The sequence below is a fragment of the Pseudorca crassidens genome, chromosome 4 (genome assembly GCF_039906515.1).
Source record: "Pseudorca crassidens isolate mPseCra1 chromosome 4, mPseCra1.hap1, whole genome shotgun sequence".
NCBI classification, from domain to species: Eukaryota; Metazoa; Chordata; class Mammalia; order Artiodactyla; family Delphinidae; genus Pseudorca; species Pseudorca crassidens.
The window spans coordinates 153,705,145-153,726,540 of NC_090299.1; the positions used below are offsets into that span (position 1 = coordinate 153,705,145).

The 21,396-nt window shown below is 38.0% G+C and overlaps 1 pseudogene; it reads right to left on the minus strand.

The window, feature by feature from the left end:
• Positions 1-1,312: 1,312 nt before the first annotated feature.
• Positions 1,313-1,628, minus strand: LOC137223061 (tubulin-specific chaperone A pseudogene; annotated as a pseudogene).
• Between the last annotated feature and the right edge of the window lie 19,768 nt (positions 1,629-21,396).

A 21,396-nucleotide genomic window follows, 5' to 3' on the forward strand; every position in this document is an offset into this window, starting at 1 on the left:
GGTGCATCCCGGGACTTGTTGACTAGGAGCTGAGCAACACAAGGGCAGGGAACTGCAGGTGAGGGGCAGGTTCTTCCTGGAAGCAGACGCTTTGCTCACGACGGGGAGGGAACTGAGGGATCCTCGGCTTCACGCATCTGAGGCCACATCCAGGCACTCTCGTTGTTGCTACCCACAGGCAGTTGTGCTTACTTTTAGCAACTTAAGGACATTCATCTGTTCAAAGATTGGGGTGGGATGATTGAAGGTAGTTCCTGACCCTTCCCCAAATGCTTCCTGCCCCTCCCGTCTCACTCAAACCAAAAACACACAACACACACGATGAAACAAGGCACAAAGTTCTTCAGAGGAGGTCAGGTAGACCTAAAAGTACCCACTTGTAACTGAAGATGTGGAGATGTGAACTCTGATTATGAACAGTCAATCTCATGGGGTCATGTTCATCTGTACCGTTGCATTATTTTCACTTTAAATATAAATGCTATTGAGACAGGCTGGGACCTGGGACCCTTTGCTGCCATGTTTGTACCTGGACATACGTCTCCTCTAGCAACAGATACAAAGAAACCGTGAGGGACTAAAAATAACTGCATGCATGAGCAGTTGGGGCAAATTATGGACAACAAGATACAAAGAGAACAACAAAACAACGGCCACTTCTGAAGAGCCGGGAGCAAAAGCAGGGGTTTGGGAGCAAAAACAGGGAACTACACACACCCCCTCCACTCAACACCACCTAAGGGGCGGGCAGAACACCTAAGCCGCCCCTCCGACCCCAGCCCTGGACACACCCCTGCCCTCACGCCTTATAAGGAACTAGTTCATCCCCCCTCAGGGAGCGAGCCAGCAAGAAAACCTGTTGTTTGTTCTCCTTCCCTCATGCTGCAGCAGGGGCCCCAATAAAGCCTTGCCTGAATTACTTCTCTGGCCTCTAGTCAATTTCTATTGCTCAAGGAGGCCAAGAACCCTGGTCAGTATCACTACTGAATCAATTTCTTCTATGATAAATGCCTCGATTAGAAGGAGTCCAGTTTCTGACCTCACGCAGGTAACCTATATATAAGTTAGAGACACTGTTAAGTGAGTTCTCTCCCACATGCTAAGGAATCCATGGCCTGCTCAGCAGTGACATTGAAGGTATCCCACAAGTGGCATGACACTGAAACGTCACAGTGCAATGCAGCCAACCATGGTCGCCCCGGCCACGAGCCACCATGGGGGCCACCCCAGAGCTGTGCTGTACCAGCTGGCGCATCAACCCTGGTGCCCTGGAAATATCTATGAGTTCCCAAAAATAATGAAGTGCGGAATGGATCCCAGGACTTAATGCAAAAAATCACCCTATATAGAAAACCTTCAGCCTTCTAACTTCTCTGAATCCAGTACTAAATGTACCTCCTTATATTCCTCAGCTTCTTCCAAGTCTTTTTCACTCTCTAATAGCTGCAGAAGATCAGTATATGCAGCTTCCAACCTGCGCTGGCAACCTGGGGTCATTATCCAGGACTCTTGCAGGATCTCTGTCTGCTTTTTAATAGCATAATTTTCACATCTTCAACTTCCATTTTTTCAATCTTTTCTTCTTGTTGTTTTGCTTCTTTTTCATACATCATTTTTTCTTTGACAAATCACTGTTCAAAGTCAGCTCCCATCTTCTGCTTCTGCACAATTACTTTCTTCAACAGTCCCCTGTGGCTTTTCATTCATTCCTACCAAAGCCATATTAGTCAAATAACCAAAGCAGAAAATGGATTACGTGGCTATCAATTTACAGAATTGATGTACCTCTGGGTAAACTTGAGACCCAGGAACCAAGACAGGAAGTAAAGTGACAGAAATCAGAGCTGCCAGTTAATAGATGGCCCTGTGAACATGCAACCATGAAAGGATTTTGAGAAATCCTGCATCTTTGCATTGCTTGCTGGGGATTCAACGTCCTGGCTGGAGCCTTTCATTTGATAAACCTCAGTTGCCTTTTAGTACCTAAATCAACGGGGTGTAAACGTTTGCTTTCTGTAGAGGCACCAAAGCCTTGTCTTTCAAAGACTTGTCGTATATTTATACAATGGAATACTACTCAGCCATAAAAAAGAATGAAATGATACCATTTGCAGCAACATGGATGGACCTAGAGATTGTCATACTAAGTGAAGTAAGTCAGAAAGAGAAAAACAAATACCATATGATATCACTTATATGGTGAAACTTTAAAAAATGATATAAATGAACTTATACACAAAACAGAAAGAGTCACAGTTGTAGAAAACAAACTTATGTTACCAAAGGGGAAAGGGTGGGGAGGAAATAATTAGGAGTTTGGGATTAACATATACACACTACTGTATGTAAAATAGATAACCAACAAGGACCTACTGTATAGTACAGGGAACTCTACTTAATATATTGTAATAACCTATAAGGGGGAAGAATCTGAAAAAGATAGATATATATGTATGTATAAATGAATCACTTTGCTGTACACCTGAAACTAATGCAACATTGTAAGTCAACAATACTTTAATTTAAAAAAAATTTTAAAAGACTCACAAGATGGTGAATCTTCCAAATTAAGAATCTGATATTTGGAAAAATAAAACAAAAGAAACATGTATTTTAACCTTTTTTTATGTCTCAGTTTCTTCATTTGTTAAAGAGATATAAAAATTCTACCGTCTCAAGGGCTATATGAGGATTGATGATTTAAGGCAGTCAATACAATGCCTGACATCTAGTGAGCACTTAGTAATAGTAGATTATTATTTAACCTTAATTTCATCATGATGACATATCAACATAAATATCATCATCATTGCCATGAATATTCCCACAAACATATATTATATTTCAATAAGGGATCTCTGTAAAACTGTCTGTCAGAGTTTAAGACCATGGTATTAGAGCTCACATTATAACAACAGAAAACATCTTTAAAATTTAATATTATACTGTCCTGCTGTTAAAAAGTCCTCAGGTAATTTTTCCATCTCTTGCTCTGTATTCTTGCCAAGTGGCCAGATCTTCTCTTCATACCAGGAACTCCTGTACATTTGTTAAAACTTTTGAACTTTATTCCTTTTAGGCTCTTCATTACTCACCTCATGAATTTTCTAACTATTTTCCTAAAAATAAATGCATACATACATAAATACATAAAGTCATTTTCTCCCCAAAGATGAAGTGTCTTCCCTGCTCAATTGTATTGGTTTTACTCATTGTATAATGAGATGGTTTACCTAGTAATATTGTAGGGTTGCTCTGGGACAGCTCATGTCCTGAAAATATGGTACTTTCAGTGGGAAACAGTCTAACACAGGTGGCATCGTTTGGTTGATTTCCCAAGTAATGGTCGCTTATCCCTACTTTTTTTCATAAAACGAGTAGTAAGCTTTTTTAAAAGTCTTAGTGTCCATGAGTTTCCCAGCAATGAAAATATTCATATTTAAATATTTAAAATAAGTTTATGATTATTAACATATGGAAAATTTGCAACATACAAGTTTGGGAACAACAAAAATTACAAATATTTGGCAAAAAAATATTGCCCTTAAATATGTTGTGATAGGATAGCTTTTACTAATTGCTTATCCATACATGAGGCTAAGCTAGGAGAAACTTAAAGACAAGCTAATAAATGTAGTCTGGGCCCCATTAGTCTGTGAATGATTAACTCACTTGCTTTGAGTGTGGGGCTAATAAGGGTCAGATCACAGGTTTGATCTCTTTTTTGGCTGGTTAGGTTGGCTTTTTGCCATTGTTGTGTCTTTCATGTCTCAAGTTCATGGTTAACTCTTACACATGTGTCACTGGTCATAAGGAGAAACAAGACAAAGAGTGTAGATGTACAACTGCAAACTCATCCACTCTACTGGAAAAAAAAAACATGCACTCTTCTGGTGGGAGGTCAGTCATCCTCATCTGAAGATACCATGTCCACTTCTACGAGAACTGTCGTTAAAAATGGACCAAACCCTCACTCGTAGTTGTGTGATAGGGTGTAAACGGCACGTTTGCCTAGGCACCGTCATTTTCTATAGGCATTCAAAGACACTTAAACTTTACATCTCCACATTTTTTTTTTCACACAGGGCACTGAAAAGTAGAAGATGATTTGAACATACCTACATAAAAAAGGAATATTCTTATTACAAATAAAGTAAAATAAGAAGATAGCTTCCAAAGGATTGAGGTAGAAGTCCAGCTAACTCATACTAATGTGAAGATCAAGTATTTTATGGAAAAAATGAATGTATACATTGTTACTAAAGTTAAAAAATCACCAGTAATGACCAATCTATGACATTTGGCTAAAATATTAGTTATGACATCTCTCTCACTGTTCAGAGTATGTTTGCATGTGAAGCTTCGTCACGGTGGTGCTTCAGTTTCGACCTTTCTTGAATTTTGTGGCAATGTCAACATTGTTCTGAGTCTTCCTTAAGGCAGAGCGTTCTACAAATACCAGTTTTGTTCACTTTTAACAATGAATCAATGAATGTATTAGTGAACTTGAGCAGAAGAAGTATTTCAACGGTTGACAGCTAGTTCTCTTGAAATTTCTAACTCTGTCCAATGATTATTTGTTGCATATGCGTGGGTCATTCTCCTAGTCTTATATCCTGGCATATTTTGCCTGAACAAATTATGTGTCTTTAAGAACTAGGCTGTTTTGAATGATTTCTCTCTAACTGCAACTTTCAGCAAAAAATGAATATCTTACCCTAAAACAATTGCTTAATTCAAAAAGAAAATGTAGTGGCAATATGATTTAATTATGATAAAGAGACTGTGGGTGTTATAAAAGATAAATGCAACATATCGGTAGGATCCAAGTTTCTAAGAATTGCTGTCTTCTACGTTTTTTCTGTTTCTTTTAACCATCAGGGGAGTTGTAGGGTGTACTGTGGTGTGATTTTTGTAGTGCAAATCACCTGTACGCACAATTCTGGACATGACTTAAAAAAAAAGATTGACTGAAGTTATGAAAATTAAGGGGTTAATTCAACTATTTCCATGATTTTTAACTTTCATTTTAAAAACCCATAAAGTTGCAGTAACAGGAGTAGGAATTAGGCAAGGCCCTAGCACATCACTTCTTAGGTACTCCAAAATGGGCAGCATCAAGTTTAATGAAAGATGACAAAATATTTCACTTTTGAACTGAAGGCACTTTGACACACTTTTTGAGATCACACAATATTAATAAAGGAACTTGGTCTCTTCCATCTTTCATTTGAGACTTTACAGTAGTTCCTGGGCATACTCCTTGGAAGAGTTTTGCTCTTTTCTTTCTGGTTTTATTTTTTAAAGACATGTTTAAAAAGTTAGGGCCCTAAACAAAACCATATTTGAGAGAAATATTGGATTAATTAATTATTTCTATCTTTCCTATATTTTAAACATGAAAGTTAATAAAGATCATGAGGCGACTGAGTTCCTCTAGGAAGCCTCACTCTATTTATTTATTTTTTAACATCTTTATTGGAGTATAATTGCTTTACAATGTTGTGTTAGTTTCTGCTGTATAACAAAGTGAATCAGCTATACACATACATATATCTCCATATCCCCTCCCTCTTGCATCTCCCTCCCGCCCTCCCTATCCCACCCCTCTAGGTGGTCACAGAGCACCGAGCTGGTCTCCCTGTGCTATGCGGCTGCTTCCCACTAGCTATCTATTTTACATTTGGTAGTGTATATATGTCCATGTTACTCTCTCATTTCGTCCCAGCCTACCCTTCCCCCTCCCAGTGTCTAGAATGGTCTCTTTGGGCCTCATGTGTCCCCATCCTGTGTTCATTCTGTGTGCCCAATACATCAATTCCAGTCGAATAAGCCCTTCCACAGTAATGAACTCAAAAACAAAATTGCAAGCATAAGAAGAATTTGTAAACTCAGTTTGCAGTCCTCAAGGAAGTTGAGGATAAGCATGTAACCTGCAAAAATATTTGTGGATATTTAATATCCAGCATCAGGGTCGTGTCATGTACCACATGAAAAACCAAAGAAAAAATGCTGCTGAAAAAATGTCAGCTCTAACTTCAAAACTTAGGAGTTGTATTAATACCATGATGAAAGGTGAGACACCTGCATTCACATAACATCCTGTAAAAGTGATGTTTCACTTAAAACAATTGGCTCTTCTAAACTCAGCTCATATATTTTTTTTTGCGGTACGCGGGCCTCTCACTGCTGTGGCCTCTCCTGTTGCGGAGCACAGGCTCCGGACGCGCAGGCTCAGCGGCCATGGCTCACGAGCCCAGCCGTTCCGCGGCACGTGGGATCTTCCCAGGCCGGGGCACGAACCCATGTCCCCTGCATCGGCAGGCGGACTCTCAACCACTGCGCCACCAGGGAAGCCCTCAGCTCATATTTTATTCCAAGTTTTCTTTATGCATTTACAAACAGGGAAGGAATAGTTGGCTCCATTAACAGAAGAAGAATTTCAAAAATGTGAAAGATGCCAGTTTTATATTATTATCATATGATGCTTAAAATAGAAAGAAAAACAGTTAATTCCAATAATTGTTTGACGCTGTAATCCAATTTTTGAAATCAAAGCTTTGAAAATTTGAGTGGTATTTTGAGTTAGGGATTCAACATTGAATATTAAATGTTTATTTGCAGTGATAATAAGAATAGTAATTTCCTGGGAGCACAGCATCATGACACAGACATTATTGTGTTGAATTAAGGAAGCGTTGGAATAGAAATGTGTTTGGAATTGGTGGCGATGCACACATGACTCATAATTTTGACTATACCAACTGCAATATTCTATCAATCTAAATATAAGCTAGTTGTTAACATTTACAAACATTTTTAAGTATACACAGCTATCATAGATACATTTCAAAAATTATGTGATGAAGCTATTAATACAAAAATGCTTGTGCCATGGCAGTAAATCTCTCCTCTCTTTGCTACTTATCATCAATGGGATTTTTGAAGTGGTTTTGCCTTATAATTATTGAAAACAAAGCTTTCAAAAAGAAAGACATTAAAATATATTCTACACAAAATAAGAGAAGAGATGAACACAATCTATGAGAAGTTGAACAGTTTACAATGGAATTTTGAAATTCAAAATGTATTAGCTAAACAGTTGCAAAAAAAGACTAAAATATACATTTCAGAAAGAATGTAAAATGTAAAAATTGGTGTAAGAAGAAATGGAGCACCAATTTCCATTAATGTAATTGAAATAAGGATAGAAGATTGGAATATACAATTATTAAGTTTAAGTTAATAAATATGAAGAATTATTTAAATACAAAAAATACATAATAATGGAGATCTTTGCCTTATTCCTATTCTTAAATGCAATAAGTCTCCCAGTTAACTATGCTGTTTCTTGCAGATTTTTGATATAAATTCTCTTTCTGATAAAAATAGTAATAGAGGTCCTGGCAAACTTAATAAAAAAATGGAAATGAGGAATAAGAACTAAAAAGAAATGTATTTATTTGTAAATGATGTATTATCCACAGAGTCAATAAACATGCTAATAACACAAGAGACTTTGGTCCAGTTTCTCATCACTTGACCAAGTTACACAAGTTGACAACATCCCCTCATAAAAGCAGTAATCATACAAAAAATAGAAATAAGAGGCCATTTCCTTAGCAACAAGAATCATATAGAACATAATATAGAAGATGCTGATGGAGAAAAATATTAAACTTTATTAAAGAATAAAAAGTAGATTCAGAATATATGCAGAAGATATGCAGTGACATCCTGAAAGAGACATGTATTTTCTTATGATGTTTACCTAACAATTCCTTGTTATTTTTATTCAAACTAAAGATTTGCCCTTAAAGTCCTGCTCTTTCTTTCATCAAACATCAGTTTATAGACATAAATCTGTTTCAACAGTGAAGTTAGACAAAGATTTGGTACTTGGGTTTTTAAGATGATTTAAGTGTAATTTTTATTTTCATTCAACTATTTCTATAGTTCTCACTTGTAGCCACACAAGTTAACATTCAGAACTTTCTAGAAGGCAGAAATTGACTCTGACATCTTAAAATACTGATTATATTACACTTCCTTTCCCCCCAAAGTGTAATTTATTACTTCTGGTGAACTGTGGATTAGTCAAAATGGGTGACAGGTCTGTATTTTTCAGTTCACGTGTCACTGTGTGACTTGCCTTATTCGTTGTAGTTCCACTGTGCTGATTCACACTTACCCAGTGGTCAAGGGTGACCATTTCTAACTGTGTCCTAAAATACTTGCACAAGAGCAAACTTGTCCCACCTGGTATTTGTGGTCTATATTTTTTTTTCCATGTGATTTCCCTTGAACTTAATCCTGTTTATACAGGCTCCTGTCTCTAACAGGAGACAGGAGCCTATATATTCATGCAGTAATGTTGGGTCAAGCAATTACAACTCTTAGGGCCGACCCACTGACATCTGAGGTCAAATAGCTATTTAAAGATTGTTTACCAAACATATTCAAGACAATGAATATTGTGCAAGAGATTAACTGGTAAATGACATTTTTGTCAAGTGTAAGGATCTCAAGATGAATGGATTTTATCAAAAAGTGGTCCAAGTTTGACATTATATAATAGGGTTTTAAATATGATGCATGTTTCTGTGTAAGAATAGTTTCCAAACTACTTACTTTTTCTATTAATCGCAGGTCAATGATTACAATAAAGTGGTTGGTATTCTCTTTTCAACATTGAATACAACATACATAAGGAATTTGGAGGTAATGTGAACAAATACGCTGAGGAAGAAGAGGCGCCAGAAGTATAAAAAATAAATACAGAAAATAAGAAAAGAATTAGTTCGCCAAACAGCTAATGCCTCCCGTGAAGCACAGAGGATGGACCTCAAGCTCCTCCAGCCTCAGGCTGGTCCTACTAATCAACAGTAAGGGACGCCACCCTCCGCAGCTGCGTCCCCCTGAAGCTTGCCCTCATCATTTTAGCTTGAAATTCTCATCGTTAAATGTATATGTCTTTGAGGATGGCTATAGAAGGAGGGTCTCCGGAATTTTACTGTTCTAAGGCCCACTTGTTATTTAATTGCCTGGTGTTACAGAAGTCTGCAGATGGGGATGATGACGGTTGGGGAGAGTAAAAGGCTGTGTGGAGGAGGCCCTGAGCCAAAGACCAGCCTCATCTTCCTTTTGGCCCATAGCTATTCTATCAGCATCTTCCTAGTGAGCTACCCCCAACCATAAGATGCACGGATTTAATTTAAGTTTCTTTGATACTCCACCCAGAAGTACTTCACAGCGTGGAATGAGGCACTCCATGGGCTATTTTAAAATCTGAGGTAAGTAGACTTGTTATTAGATCAATCAGCTCATAAAAAAATTAATTAATTAAATTTGAATGTAGGGCACTCTCATCTTTCTGCACATCTCCATGTTTAGAGTGTCAAGCGTGAATGTAAATTCCAAAGGCAACGCTGCCGTATATTCTGTCAGAGAAGCCGAACCTGCTTTCCCCAGTCCTCCGGTGAGCTGCTTTGAGCATCATTTCCAGTGAATGTGCCAATTTGCTGACTGGGGTCAGCCAAGGATGGCTAATTTCAAAGCCAACTTGCATCACTGTGAATATTTCATTCTGTTTTTTACATGCAAGATGCAAATGATGAATGCTGCCTTGTTCTCTTATGATCCAGAAAAAGACTTAGTTTGGGGTCAAGAATCACGGACTGCTTTACCAAGTGTTTGTTCTTTAGATGTTGTGTTTTCACTCACTCGCTCACTTGGAGAGCTTGAGTTCATTACTATCACTCACTTTATGTACCTCACTCTCCTCTGCTCACCACTTCAGAGACCAGAGGCTGTGCTGTAGGGAGGAGAGGGCAACGGGAGCTGCTTGGGGCTGGGAGCCAGCACGGGTCTGCAGCCTCAGCAAAGGGTTCAAACCAGAAAACAAGGCAAAGCACAGTCCCAAGAACAGGGCACATATGACATAGAGACAAAGATCTTTAAGAAAAGTTTTAGCCTAAGTATATGAGCAACATAGACTTGCACCAATTAACCTTTGCCCCTGATGGGGTGTGAGCCTACTGAAAGCTGAGGGCCTGGCAATCCTAGCGCCATCCCTGGACATGGCTGCTCCTGTCCAGCTGCAGGTCCTCATGGAAGCTCTGAGACCCTGAGTTACCTAGAGTTTGTAATTAATCACTAGGAGGTCAAGTCTACAATTCCCTTTACTGGAGGAAACTGGAGTCATATTATCTTTTTTTTTTTTTTAACATCTTTATTGGAGTATAATTGCTTTACAATGGTGTGTTAGTTTCTGCTTTATAACAAAGTGAATCAGTTATACATATACATATGTTCCCATATCTCTTCCCTGTTGCATCTCCCTCCCTCCCACCCTCCCTATCCCACCCCTCTAGGTGGTCACAAAGCACTGAGCTGATCTCCCTGTGCTATGCGGCTGCTTCCCACTAGCTATCTATTTTACATTTGGTAGTGTACATATGTCCTTGCCACTCTCTCACTTCGTCCCAGCTTACCATTTCCCCTTCCCCCTGTCCTCAAGTCCATCCTCTATGTCTGCGTCTTTATTCCTGTTCTGTCCCTTGGTTTGTCAGAACCAATTTTTTTTAGATTCCATATATATGTGTTAGCATAGGGTATTTGTTTTTCTCTTTCTGACTTACCTCACTCTACAAGCAAAAGACCATTGAGGCTTTAAGAATGCTAATTTAATATAATAGGGGTAAAATAAATATCTAGATAATTTAAACTGCCTCTTTTCCTCCCTGTGATAAAACCTTTGATGATGGAGGAAATACACCCATTTGCTTGAATTCTACTCATCAACTAAAACATCAAATAATTGTACAACTTTTGATTAGTGTTTTGCCCTTTGTGTATAGACTTGATGTTCATTTTTTAACGTAAAAATTGTCCCTTTACCAAAGCTGTTTTCTCATCTTTTCTGCTCTTCCTTATACTCTCTTCACTGAAGGCAATTCTTTCCCACCAAGCAAACAGCATCTAAACTCTCTAACCCTGACCTCGCTTTCAAGTTCAAATTATTTCATGTCTGACCAGCTTCTCTCATCTCCTACCTCAAACTGCCTCACAATAGTAATTATCTATTATAATTTATAATTTATCTATTTTTGACAAGCTTATTATTTAAAAAAATTAGTACATTTTTCATAATTAGATGGCTATTTATATATTTATTTATTTATTTTCATTTATTTATTTTTTTCATAGCAGTGCTAAAATGTGATTTCCTCTGAAAGTGTGTTATTTTCTTGGCTGCCTATACAAGATCACAATGAGGATATATGGGCAGATAATCAATAATGCAGTCTGTATTCAGCTCTCTCCATCATGGTTGCTTGCTTTGATTGGTTTCTTTTTTTTTAACTTGTAGTTATTATTTAACCTAACAATGCAATTGCTTTGGCAACATATAAGTAATAGTTAAATATGCAAAAACAATGAAGGAAGGAAGAAAGGAAGAAATGAGGGAAGGAAAGGAGGAAGGGAGGGTGGAGTTGCCTGCAACTATTTTCTTATCCATCCACTTTCAGACGGGCTGTTCTCCTTGTTATTGAACTCAGGTTAGGCTGCTCGCTGCTCAAACGCCAATAATTTGAGAGACAAGTGTCAGTAGAAAAGAAGGGTGCTTTAATCAGAAAAGCTGGCCACCTAGGGAGAAGGTGGACTCGTGTCCAGAGAACAACTCTGAAGATTCTGCTCAGCCAGGACATTGTTCCAAGGGAGAAAAGGGGGAAGAATCTCAATGAGTCAATGAGGCAGGAGGTTGGGTTCTGCATCCTTCTCCATTGTGTGCAGGCTGGCTGACGTTCTTCAGATGTCATCTTGCCCATGTGATCTGCCTGCAGGATTGCTAAGGGCGCAGTTGGAGGTGGAGAGCTACTCATTCTTTAACTACTGAATTCTTCTTTCTTCCTTCTTTTTGTCTGGGAAAGGAATCAACAGGTTAGGCAAGACATGGTGTGCATTCGGGAGAGTGTAAGTCAAGAGTTAGGTTAAATTGCCCAATGACATCATTCCTATAATTAGGTTTTTAAGGTTAGAGGGGGACAGAAATGGGTAAACAGGAAAGGGACAAAAGAGCCGCTTTCAGCAGGCGAGATAAGCAGCAGTAGAAACAGCAAACTAAAGTTGAAAATAAAGGGGAAATTCTCTTATTCTTTCTTAGAGTTTTTAGAGTGAGAAAATAAATAGCAGGTATTTTAAAAATTATTATAGATACATAGATTTGGTCTTCAGTCTCCCAGGTCATGAGAAACTAGTGACTCTATCTCAGGATGTTTCAGCCTTGATCCTATTGGTGTTCTGGTCCAAGTCAATTCTTCCTGCATGGGACTGTGCCTTGTAGGATATTCATCCACATTATTGGCCTCTCCCTTCCAGATGCCAACCATACCCCTAAAGTGTAACAACCAAGAATGTTTCCAGACTTTGCCAACTGTCCCCAAACACAATTGTCCCCAGTTGAAAATTGCTGCTCTGTGTGAAGAAAGATGGTAGAGAAGGCTGTCACTTTACTTCATTTCTCAGGTGAATGGTTTGCCATCCCGGGTGCACCTGAGGTCCTTAACAAAAAGTGATGTTTAGGAGCTATCGCCATAGAATCGCCATGGAATCGCTCTGTTTGGGAACCTGGGAATGGGGGTTTAGGTATCTCAAAATTCTAAGTGAGTTTCTGACATGTATCCAGGGTTGAAATCCCTTGCTGGGAAAGGGTTTGGCTAGGCTAACATGAGCTCTCAGGCTAGTGAAGACTGTATTTCTATACTCTGAAATCACTGAAATGTTGGAGCATTATATTCACAGCACATGTTTCAATCTCATAAATGTATGCATTGAATTTCTGGTGTCAGCACAAAATAAATCACTGAAACTTCTAAATGTCTCCAACACGTAAGGCATTCAGTATATTTTGCATGGAAGGCTATCTTAAATTAAATTTACGAATGCATTAAATGTTAAGTAAAATTGTCTGCATGAGACAAAATTTTCTTTCCTACTTGTACCCACCTCACTTTATCTAGGGTTAAGGCAACGCAGGAAGCCAATTCCCTAACACGTTTGAAGGTGCGGTTGGGTGGATGGACAACACATTCGAACATAATGAAACTGCCAAGTTATTTCTTGTCAAACAACAATTTTCTCTAAAAGACCCCAACTGCATTTACCTGATGATACTCAAACCATTGTTTAAAAAGCAAGAAGAAATAAACACAACTCTCAAAGTGTAATTTTTAATTTACATCTAGATATTTAAAAAATAAACTTTGAAATCAATATGGTCTGTGAATTTAATCAGGTCACTTGCTGAATGCATTCCTCCATTTCATTCGATAAAATTCAACCCTCCATTTTTATTACCTAGTGATCCTAAATTTTGAGACCTGCATGTAATTGATGTTTCGTTTCCTGATAGGTTTTCAGCTTCTGCTCTACGTTTTCTCTGACGTGCTTTTGTTCCCACTGCTTCTTACTTGGATCGTCAACCAAATTTACAAACACTAGAAGCCTCCAACTTCTGTGAATATCAATCATTTAAAGAGATATTTTAAAAATATGACAACGTTTAAGTGCAATGTCAATTTTCTGGGAAAAATGATGTTTACTTAATAAAGATTTAACTATAGAATTTGTCAAGGCTGTTTAATAAAAGTGAGCACATTTGAACGTATAATATGCACTTTGAAAGTCTTTAGTGTTCTTTTCATGTGAAATAAATGATCTGAAAATTAATGATGAGAATGGGCATCCTAGACTTATAATACCTCCTGTGGAGTGTTTCAGACAATTTTACTGATATCATTCTCAGACTGCGATCACAGAAGTGTTCAATTAATGGTGTCAAATTAGGTAATGGGTCAAAAAGTATATATACATTCTTAATATTTGCATATTTGCAAGTCCCACTGTGATAACATGTGTGAAATTCTATCAGATCTTTATAATTAAAGAAACAGGATGATTAATTGCATTAGAAAGCTTACTTATGGGAAAATCACAAGTTTGAAGTCTACATTTAGTTGATAGAAATTAAATACAGGCTTTAAATATAAATCAAAGTGTATCAATGCCATAAGATGTTAATAAGTAGAAATTCCTTCAATTTTTGACTGATAGTAAAAAGAGTCTATAAAACTTTATTGATAATTCCATTGGTTCATTTTGATCTCCCATTTTCTCAGTTCCAGTAATAATGTTAAACTGTACTGCATAACTTAAATCCTTATTATATTATTCTTTAGGTAACATAGTACAATGTTTGCTATTGTTATATAGTTTCAGCTTGAAGCCCAGCAAGAAGGGATGACCATCCTGACTTAGGAATCTTAGAAATTTGAACTGATATACAATTGTACCAAAAAAAAAATAAAAGTAGAAATCAAGGCTATTCTTGAAGATCAACTAATATTAAATACAATTATATTGATTTTTAAAGTTTTGTTACCTATACAATGTAATATATGTCTCCTTGTTAAACTTTATTTTCCACTGTAAACAAGGCAAGTATGATTTGGTTCCAATACTTCCAACTTCAATTAACACAGTTTATTATTTTGTAAATGGGACAGTTGATACATGCAAATAATTCTCTACCTGTGTATATGTGAAATAAGCATTTCTCACATGGAGACCTAAGATAACAAGAACATAACACTGTTTCTAGGTGCTGGTAGCAACTTCCCTCATTAGAGGTGAAACCAGGGTGCATGGGCAGCAGTAATCTGAGCTTCTGCTGCAGGTCTGGGGCAACCAAGGTACACTCAAAACTATTTCTTTCACAAAGCCTTTGTCTTCTTACCAGGGCCCTTTGGCTCAGCCAGAGAATGTCTTTTTACAATATCAAAAACATGATATAATCTTCAGAATTTTAATTCTGGTGAACTGACTTTTGTGAAATAATGGAACTTTAAAAAACTGCTCAGTCCTGTCCTTTTTTCCCTTAATTTTCCCAAGAAACAATTAGCTGTGACCTGTAGGAATGATTCTTCCCTTTACTACTCTACTCAATACAACTAAGCTTCTCTGGGAAGAAGTTCTTTTTTTGTGGATAGTTGCTCCAGGAAAGAAAATGAAAGCAAAATTGCTATCTACCATCCAGGACACTTATATGTTCATTCACACATACAATAAGTAATTCATCTTAGGCTATAAAGTACATATACATTCTAAGATTTATATCAGTGAATCCCAGCAATAGTTCTTTTCTTCATGGAACTTATAGTCTGAGTTCATTTTGTAGCACCTCTACTCTGTGTTTTAGGTTCAATTTTAGTATCAGCAGTTACTGATCGTGGCCCTAATTTAACTTTCTGTCAATTCTTGTGCTATATTATTATTTTTTAATGTAAAAATATTTTTTAAACATATCACCGCATTTAGATAGAGTTAAGCACCTGAATGTGATTCTGCAAATGCAAGAATCATCAATTTTGATAGAAATCATTCTTTGCCCTTAAAAGTTTAAGAATGAGCACCATGGTGGGTGCTTCGGGTGCAGCCAGTTTTCAGTCACCACAGAAACCACTTCCCTGACCCCCAGGGACCACAGCTCTCCCTCCTTCCCATGCACGAGCAGGGAGAGGAAATGTCAACCAATGAGATAGCGGGAATCCCGTGACGTCAACGGTATCTGGGCAGGAGTGGATGAGTTGGAGCTTAGAAGGCTTTGCCTAGAGGGAGACCTTCAAGATCGCAGAGGAGTAAGACGTGGAGATAACCTTCCTCCCCACAAATACATCTACATGTGGAACAACTCCTACAGAACACCTAATGAACACTGGCAGAAGACCTCAGACTTCCCAAAAGGCAAGAAACTCCCCACGTACCTGGCTGTGTGGCTAACAGGGTCTTGGTGCTCAGGACGGCTGTCAGGCCTGTGCCTCTGAGGTGGGAGAACTGAGTTCAGGACACTGGTCCACCAGATACCTCCCAGCTCCATGTAATATCAAATGGCAAGAGCTCTCCCAGAGATCTCCATCTCAACGCTAAGACAGGGCTCCACTCAAGGACCAGCAAGCACCAGTACTGGACACCCTATGCCAAACAACTAGCAATCTACCAATCCTTTAGCAGAGAGGCTGCCTAAAATCATAATAAGGTCACAGACACCCCAAAACACATCACCGGATGCAGTCCTGCCCACCAGAAATACAAGGCTGGCCTCATCCACCAGAACATAGGCACCAGTCCCCTCCACCAGGAAGCCTACACAACCCACTGGACCACCCTTAGCCACTAGGGGCAGACACCAAAAACAACGGGAACTACGAACCTGTAACCTGTGAAAAGGAGACCCAAAACACAGTACGTTAAGCAAAATAAGAAGACAGAGAAACACACAGCAGATGAAGGAGCAAGGTAAAAACCCACCAGACCAAACAAATTAAGAGGAAATAGGCAGTCTACCTGAAAAAGAAATCAGAGTAATGATAGTAAAGATGATCCAAAATCTTGGAAATATAATGGAGAAAATACAAGAAACATTTAACAAGGACCTAGAAGAACTAAAGAGCAAACAAACACTGATGAACAACATAATAAATTAAATTAAAAATCCTCTAGAAGGGATCAATAGCAGAATAACTGTGGCAGAAGAACAAATAAGTGACCTGGAAGACAAAATAGTGGAGATAATACTGCAGAACAGAATAAAGAAAAAAGAATGAAAAGAATTGTGGACAGTCTCAGAGACCTCTGGGACAACAATAAATGCACCAACATTCGAATTATAGGGGACCCAGAAGAAAAAAAGAGAAAAAGAAAGGGACTGAGAAAATATTTGAAGAGATTATAGTTGAAAACTTCCCTAATATGGGAAAGAAAATAGTTAATCAAGTCCAGGAATCATAGAGAGTTCCATACAGGATAAAACCAAGAAGAAACATGCTAAGACACATATTAATCAAGCTATCAAAAATTAAACACAAACAAAAAATATTAAAAGTAACAAATAACATACAAGGGAATCCCCATAAGGTTAACAGCTGAGCTTTTGGCAGAAACTCTGCAAACCAGAAGGGAGTGGCAAGACATATTTAAACTGATGAAAGGGAAAAACCTACAACCAAGATTACTCTACCCAGCAAGGATATCATTCAGATTCGACAAAGAAATTAAAACCTTTACAGACAAACAAAAGCTAAGAGAATTCAGCACCACCAAACCAGCTTTACAGCAAATGCTAAAGGAACTTCTCTAGGCAGGAAACAGAAGAGAAGGAAAAGACCTACAGTAACAAACCCCAAACAATTATGAAAATGGTAATAGGAGCATACATATTGATAATTATCTTAAATGTAAATGGATTAAATGCTCCCATCAAAAGACATAGACTGGCTGAATGGATACAAAAACAAGACCTGCATACATGCTGTCTACAAGAGACCCACTTCAGACCTAGGGACACACACAGACTGAAAGTGAGGGGATGGAAAAAGATATTCCACGCAAATGGAAATCAAAAGAAAGCTGGAGTAGCAATTCTCATATCAGACAAAATAGACTTTAAAACAAAGACTATTACAAGAGAGAAAGAAGGACACTACACAATGATCAAGGGATCAATCCAAGAAGAAGATAAAACAATTATAAATCCCTATGCACCCAACATAGGAGCACCTCAATACATAAGACAAAAGTTAACAGCCATAAAAGGGGAAATTGACAGTAGCACAATCATAATAGGGGACTTTAACACCCCACTTTTACCAATGGACATGTCATCCAAAATGAAAATAAGTAAGTAAACACAAACTTTAAATGATATATTAAACAAGATGGACTTAATTGATATTTATGGGACATTCCATCCAAAAACAACAGAATACACTCTCTTCTCAAGTGCTCATGGAACATTCTCCAGGATATATCATATCTTGGGTCACAAATCAAGCCCTGGTACTTTTAAGAAAATTGAAATCGTATCAAGTATCTTTTGTAAGCACAAGGTTATGACACTATATATCAATTACAGGAAAAAAAACTGTAAAATATACAAACACATGGAGCCTAAACAATACACTACTTAATAACCAAGAGATCAGTGAAAAAATCAAAGAGAAAATCAAAAAATACATAGAAGCAAATGACAATGAAAACATGACGACCCAAAACCTATGGGATGCAGCAAAAGCAGTTCTAAGAGGGAAGTTTATAGCAATACAATCCTACCTAAAGAGACAAGAAACATCTCAAATAAACAACCTAACCTTACACCTAAGGCAATTAGAGAAAGAAAAACAAAAAAAACCCAAAGTTAGCAGGAGGAAAGAAATCATAAAGATCAGATCAGAAATAAATGAAAAAGAAATGAAGGAAATGATAGCAAAGATCAATAAAACTGAAAGCTGGTTCTTTGAGAAGATAAAGAAAATTGATAACCCATTAGCCAGACTCATCAAGAAAAAAAGGGAAAAGACTCAAATCAATAGAATTAGAAATGAAAATGGAGAAGTAACAGCTGACACTGCAGAGATACACAGGATCATGAGAGATTACTACAAGAAACTAAATGCCAATAAAATGGACAATCTGGAAGAAATGGACAAATTCTTAGAAAAGCACAACCTTCTGAGACTGAACCAGGAAGAAATAGAAAATATAAGCAGACCAATCACAGGCACTGCAATTGAGACTCTGATTAAAAATCTTCTAACAAACAAAAGCCCAGGACCAGATGGCTTCAGAGGCGAATTCTATCAAACATTTAGAGAAGAGCTAACACCTATTCTTCTCAAACTCTTCCAAAATATAGCAGAGAGAGGAACACGCCCAAACTCATTCTATGAGGCCGCCATCATGTTGATAACCAAACCAGACAAAGTTGTCACAAAGAAGGAAAACTACAGGCCAATATCACTGATGAACACAGATGTAAAACTCCTCAACAAAATACTAGCAAACAGAATCCAACAGCACATTAAAAGGATCACTCACCATGCTTAAGTGTTTAGACCAGGAATACAAGGATTCTTCAACATATGCAAATCAATCAATGTAATAAGCCTTATTAACAAATTAAAGGAGAAAAACTATATGATCATCACAACTGATGCAGAGAAAGCTTTCAACAAAATTCAACACACATTTGTGATAAAACCCTCCAGAAAGTAGACATAGAGTGATCTTACCTCCACATAATAAACGTCATATATGACAAACCCACAGCCAACAACATTTTCAATGGTGAAAAACTGAAACCATTTCCTCTAAGATCAGGAAAAAGACAAGGTTGTCCACTCTCACCACTATTATTCAACATAGTTTTGGAAGTTTTAGTCACAGCAATCAGAGAAGAAAAAGAAATAAATGGAATCCAAATCAGAAAAGAAGTAAAGCTGTCACTGTTTGCAGATGACATGGTATTATACATAGAGAATCCTAAAGATGCTACCAGAAATCTAATAGCTAATCAATGAATTTAGTAAAGTAGCAGGATACAAAATTAATGCACAGAAATCTCTTGCATTCCTATAAACTAATGATGAAAAATCTGAAAGAGAAATTAAGGAAACACTCCCATTTAACATTGCAACAATAAGAATAAAATACCTAGGAATAAACATACCAAAGGAGCCAGAAGACCTGTATGCAGAAAACTATAAGACACTGATGAAAGAAATTAAAGATGATGCAAACAGATGTAGGATATACCATGTTCTTGGATTAGAAGAATCAACATTGTGAAAATGAGTATACTACCCAAAGCGCTCTACAGATTCAATGAAATCCCTACCAAACTACCAAAGGCTTTTTTTGTGTGTGTGTGGTACGCGGGCTCTCACTGTTGGGCCTCTCCCATTGCAGAGCAAAGGCTCTGGATGCGCAGGCTCAGCAGCCATGGCTCACAGGCCCAGCCACTCTGCGGCATGTGGGATCTTCCCGGACCAGGGCACGAACCCGTGTCCCCTGCATTGGCAGGCAGACTCTCAACCACTGTGCCACTAGAGAGGCCCTCAAAGGCATTTTTGAAAGAACTAGAACAAAAAAATTCACAATTTGTATGGAAACACAAAAGACCCTGAATAGCCAAATTAATCTTGAGAAGCAAAAACGGAGCTGGAGGAATCAGGGTCCCTGACCTCAGACTATACTACAAAGCTACAGTCATCTAGAGAGTATGGCACTGGCACAAAAACAAAAATATAGATCAATGGAACAAGATAGAAAGCCCAGAGATAAACTTACACATATATGGTCACCTTATTTTTGGTAAAGGAGGCAAGAGTATACAATGGAGAAAAGACAGCCTCTTCAATAAGTGGTGCTAGGAAAACTGGACAGCTACATGTAAAAGAATGAAATTAGAACAATCCCTAACACCATACACAAAGATAAGCTCAGAATAGATTAAAGACCTAAATGTAAGGCCAGACACTATAAAACTCTTAGCGGAAAACATAGACAGAACACTCTATGCCATAAATCACAGCAAGATCCTTTTTGACCATGTCCTAGAAAAATGGAAATAAAAACAAAAATAAATAAATGGGACCTAGTGAAACAAAAAAACTCTTGCACAACAAAGGAAACCATAAACAAGATGAAAAGACAGCCCTCAGAATGGGAGAAAATATTTGCAAATGAATATTCGACAAAGGATTAATCTCCAAAATTTACAAGCATCTCATGCAGCTCAATATCAAAAAAACAAACAGGGCTTCCCTGGTGGCGCAGCAGTTGGGAGTCCGCCTGCCGATGCAGGGGACGTGGGTTCATGCCCCGGTCCGGGAAGATCCCACATGCCGGAGCGGCTGGGCCCATGAGCCATGGCCGCTGAGCCTGTGCATCCGGAGCCTGTGCTCTGCAGTGGGAGAGGCCACAGCAGTGAGGGGCCCGTGTACCACAAAAAAAAAAAACAAACAAAAAAACAACCCAATCCACAAATGGGCAGAAGACCTAATTAGACATTTCTCCAAAGAAAATATACAGATTACCAACAAACACATGAAAGGATGCTCAACATCACTACTCATTAGAGAAATGCAAAAGTACAATGAGGTATCACCTCACATCAGTCAGAATGGCCATCATCAAAATATCTAGAAACAATAAATGCTGGAGAGGGTGTGGAGAAAATGGAACCCTCTTGCACTGTTGGTGGGAATGTAAATTGATACAGCCATTATGGGGAACAGTATGGAGGTTCCTTAAAAAACTAAAAATAGAACTACCATACGATCGAGCAATCCCACTACTGGGCATATACCCTGAGAAAACCATAATTCAAAAAGGGTCGTGTACGACAATGTTCATTGCAGTTCTATTTACAGTAGCCAGGACATGGGAGCAACCTAAGTGTCCATAGACAGATGAATGGATAAAGAAGATGTGACACATATATACAATGGAATATTACTCAGCCATAAAAAGAAATGAAAATAGGGAGTGTGGGAGGGA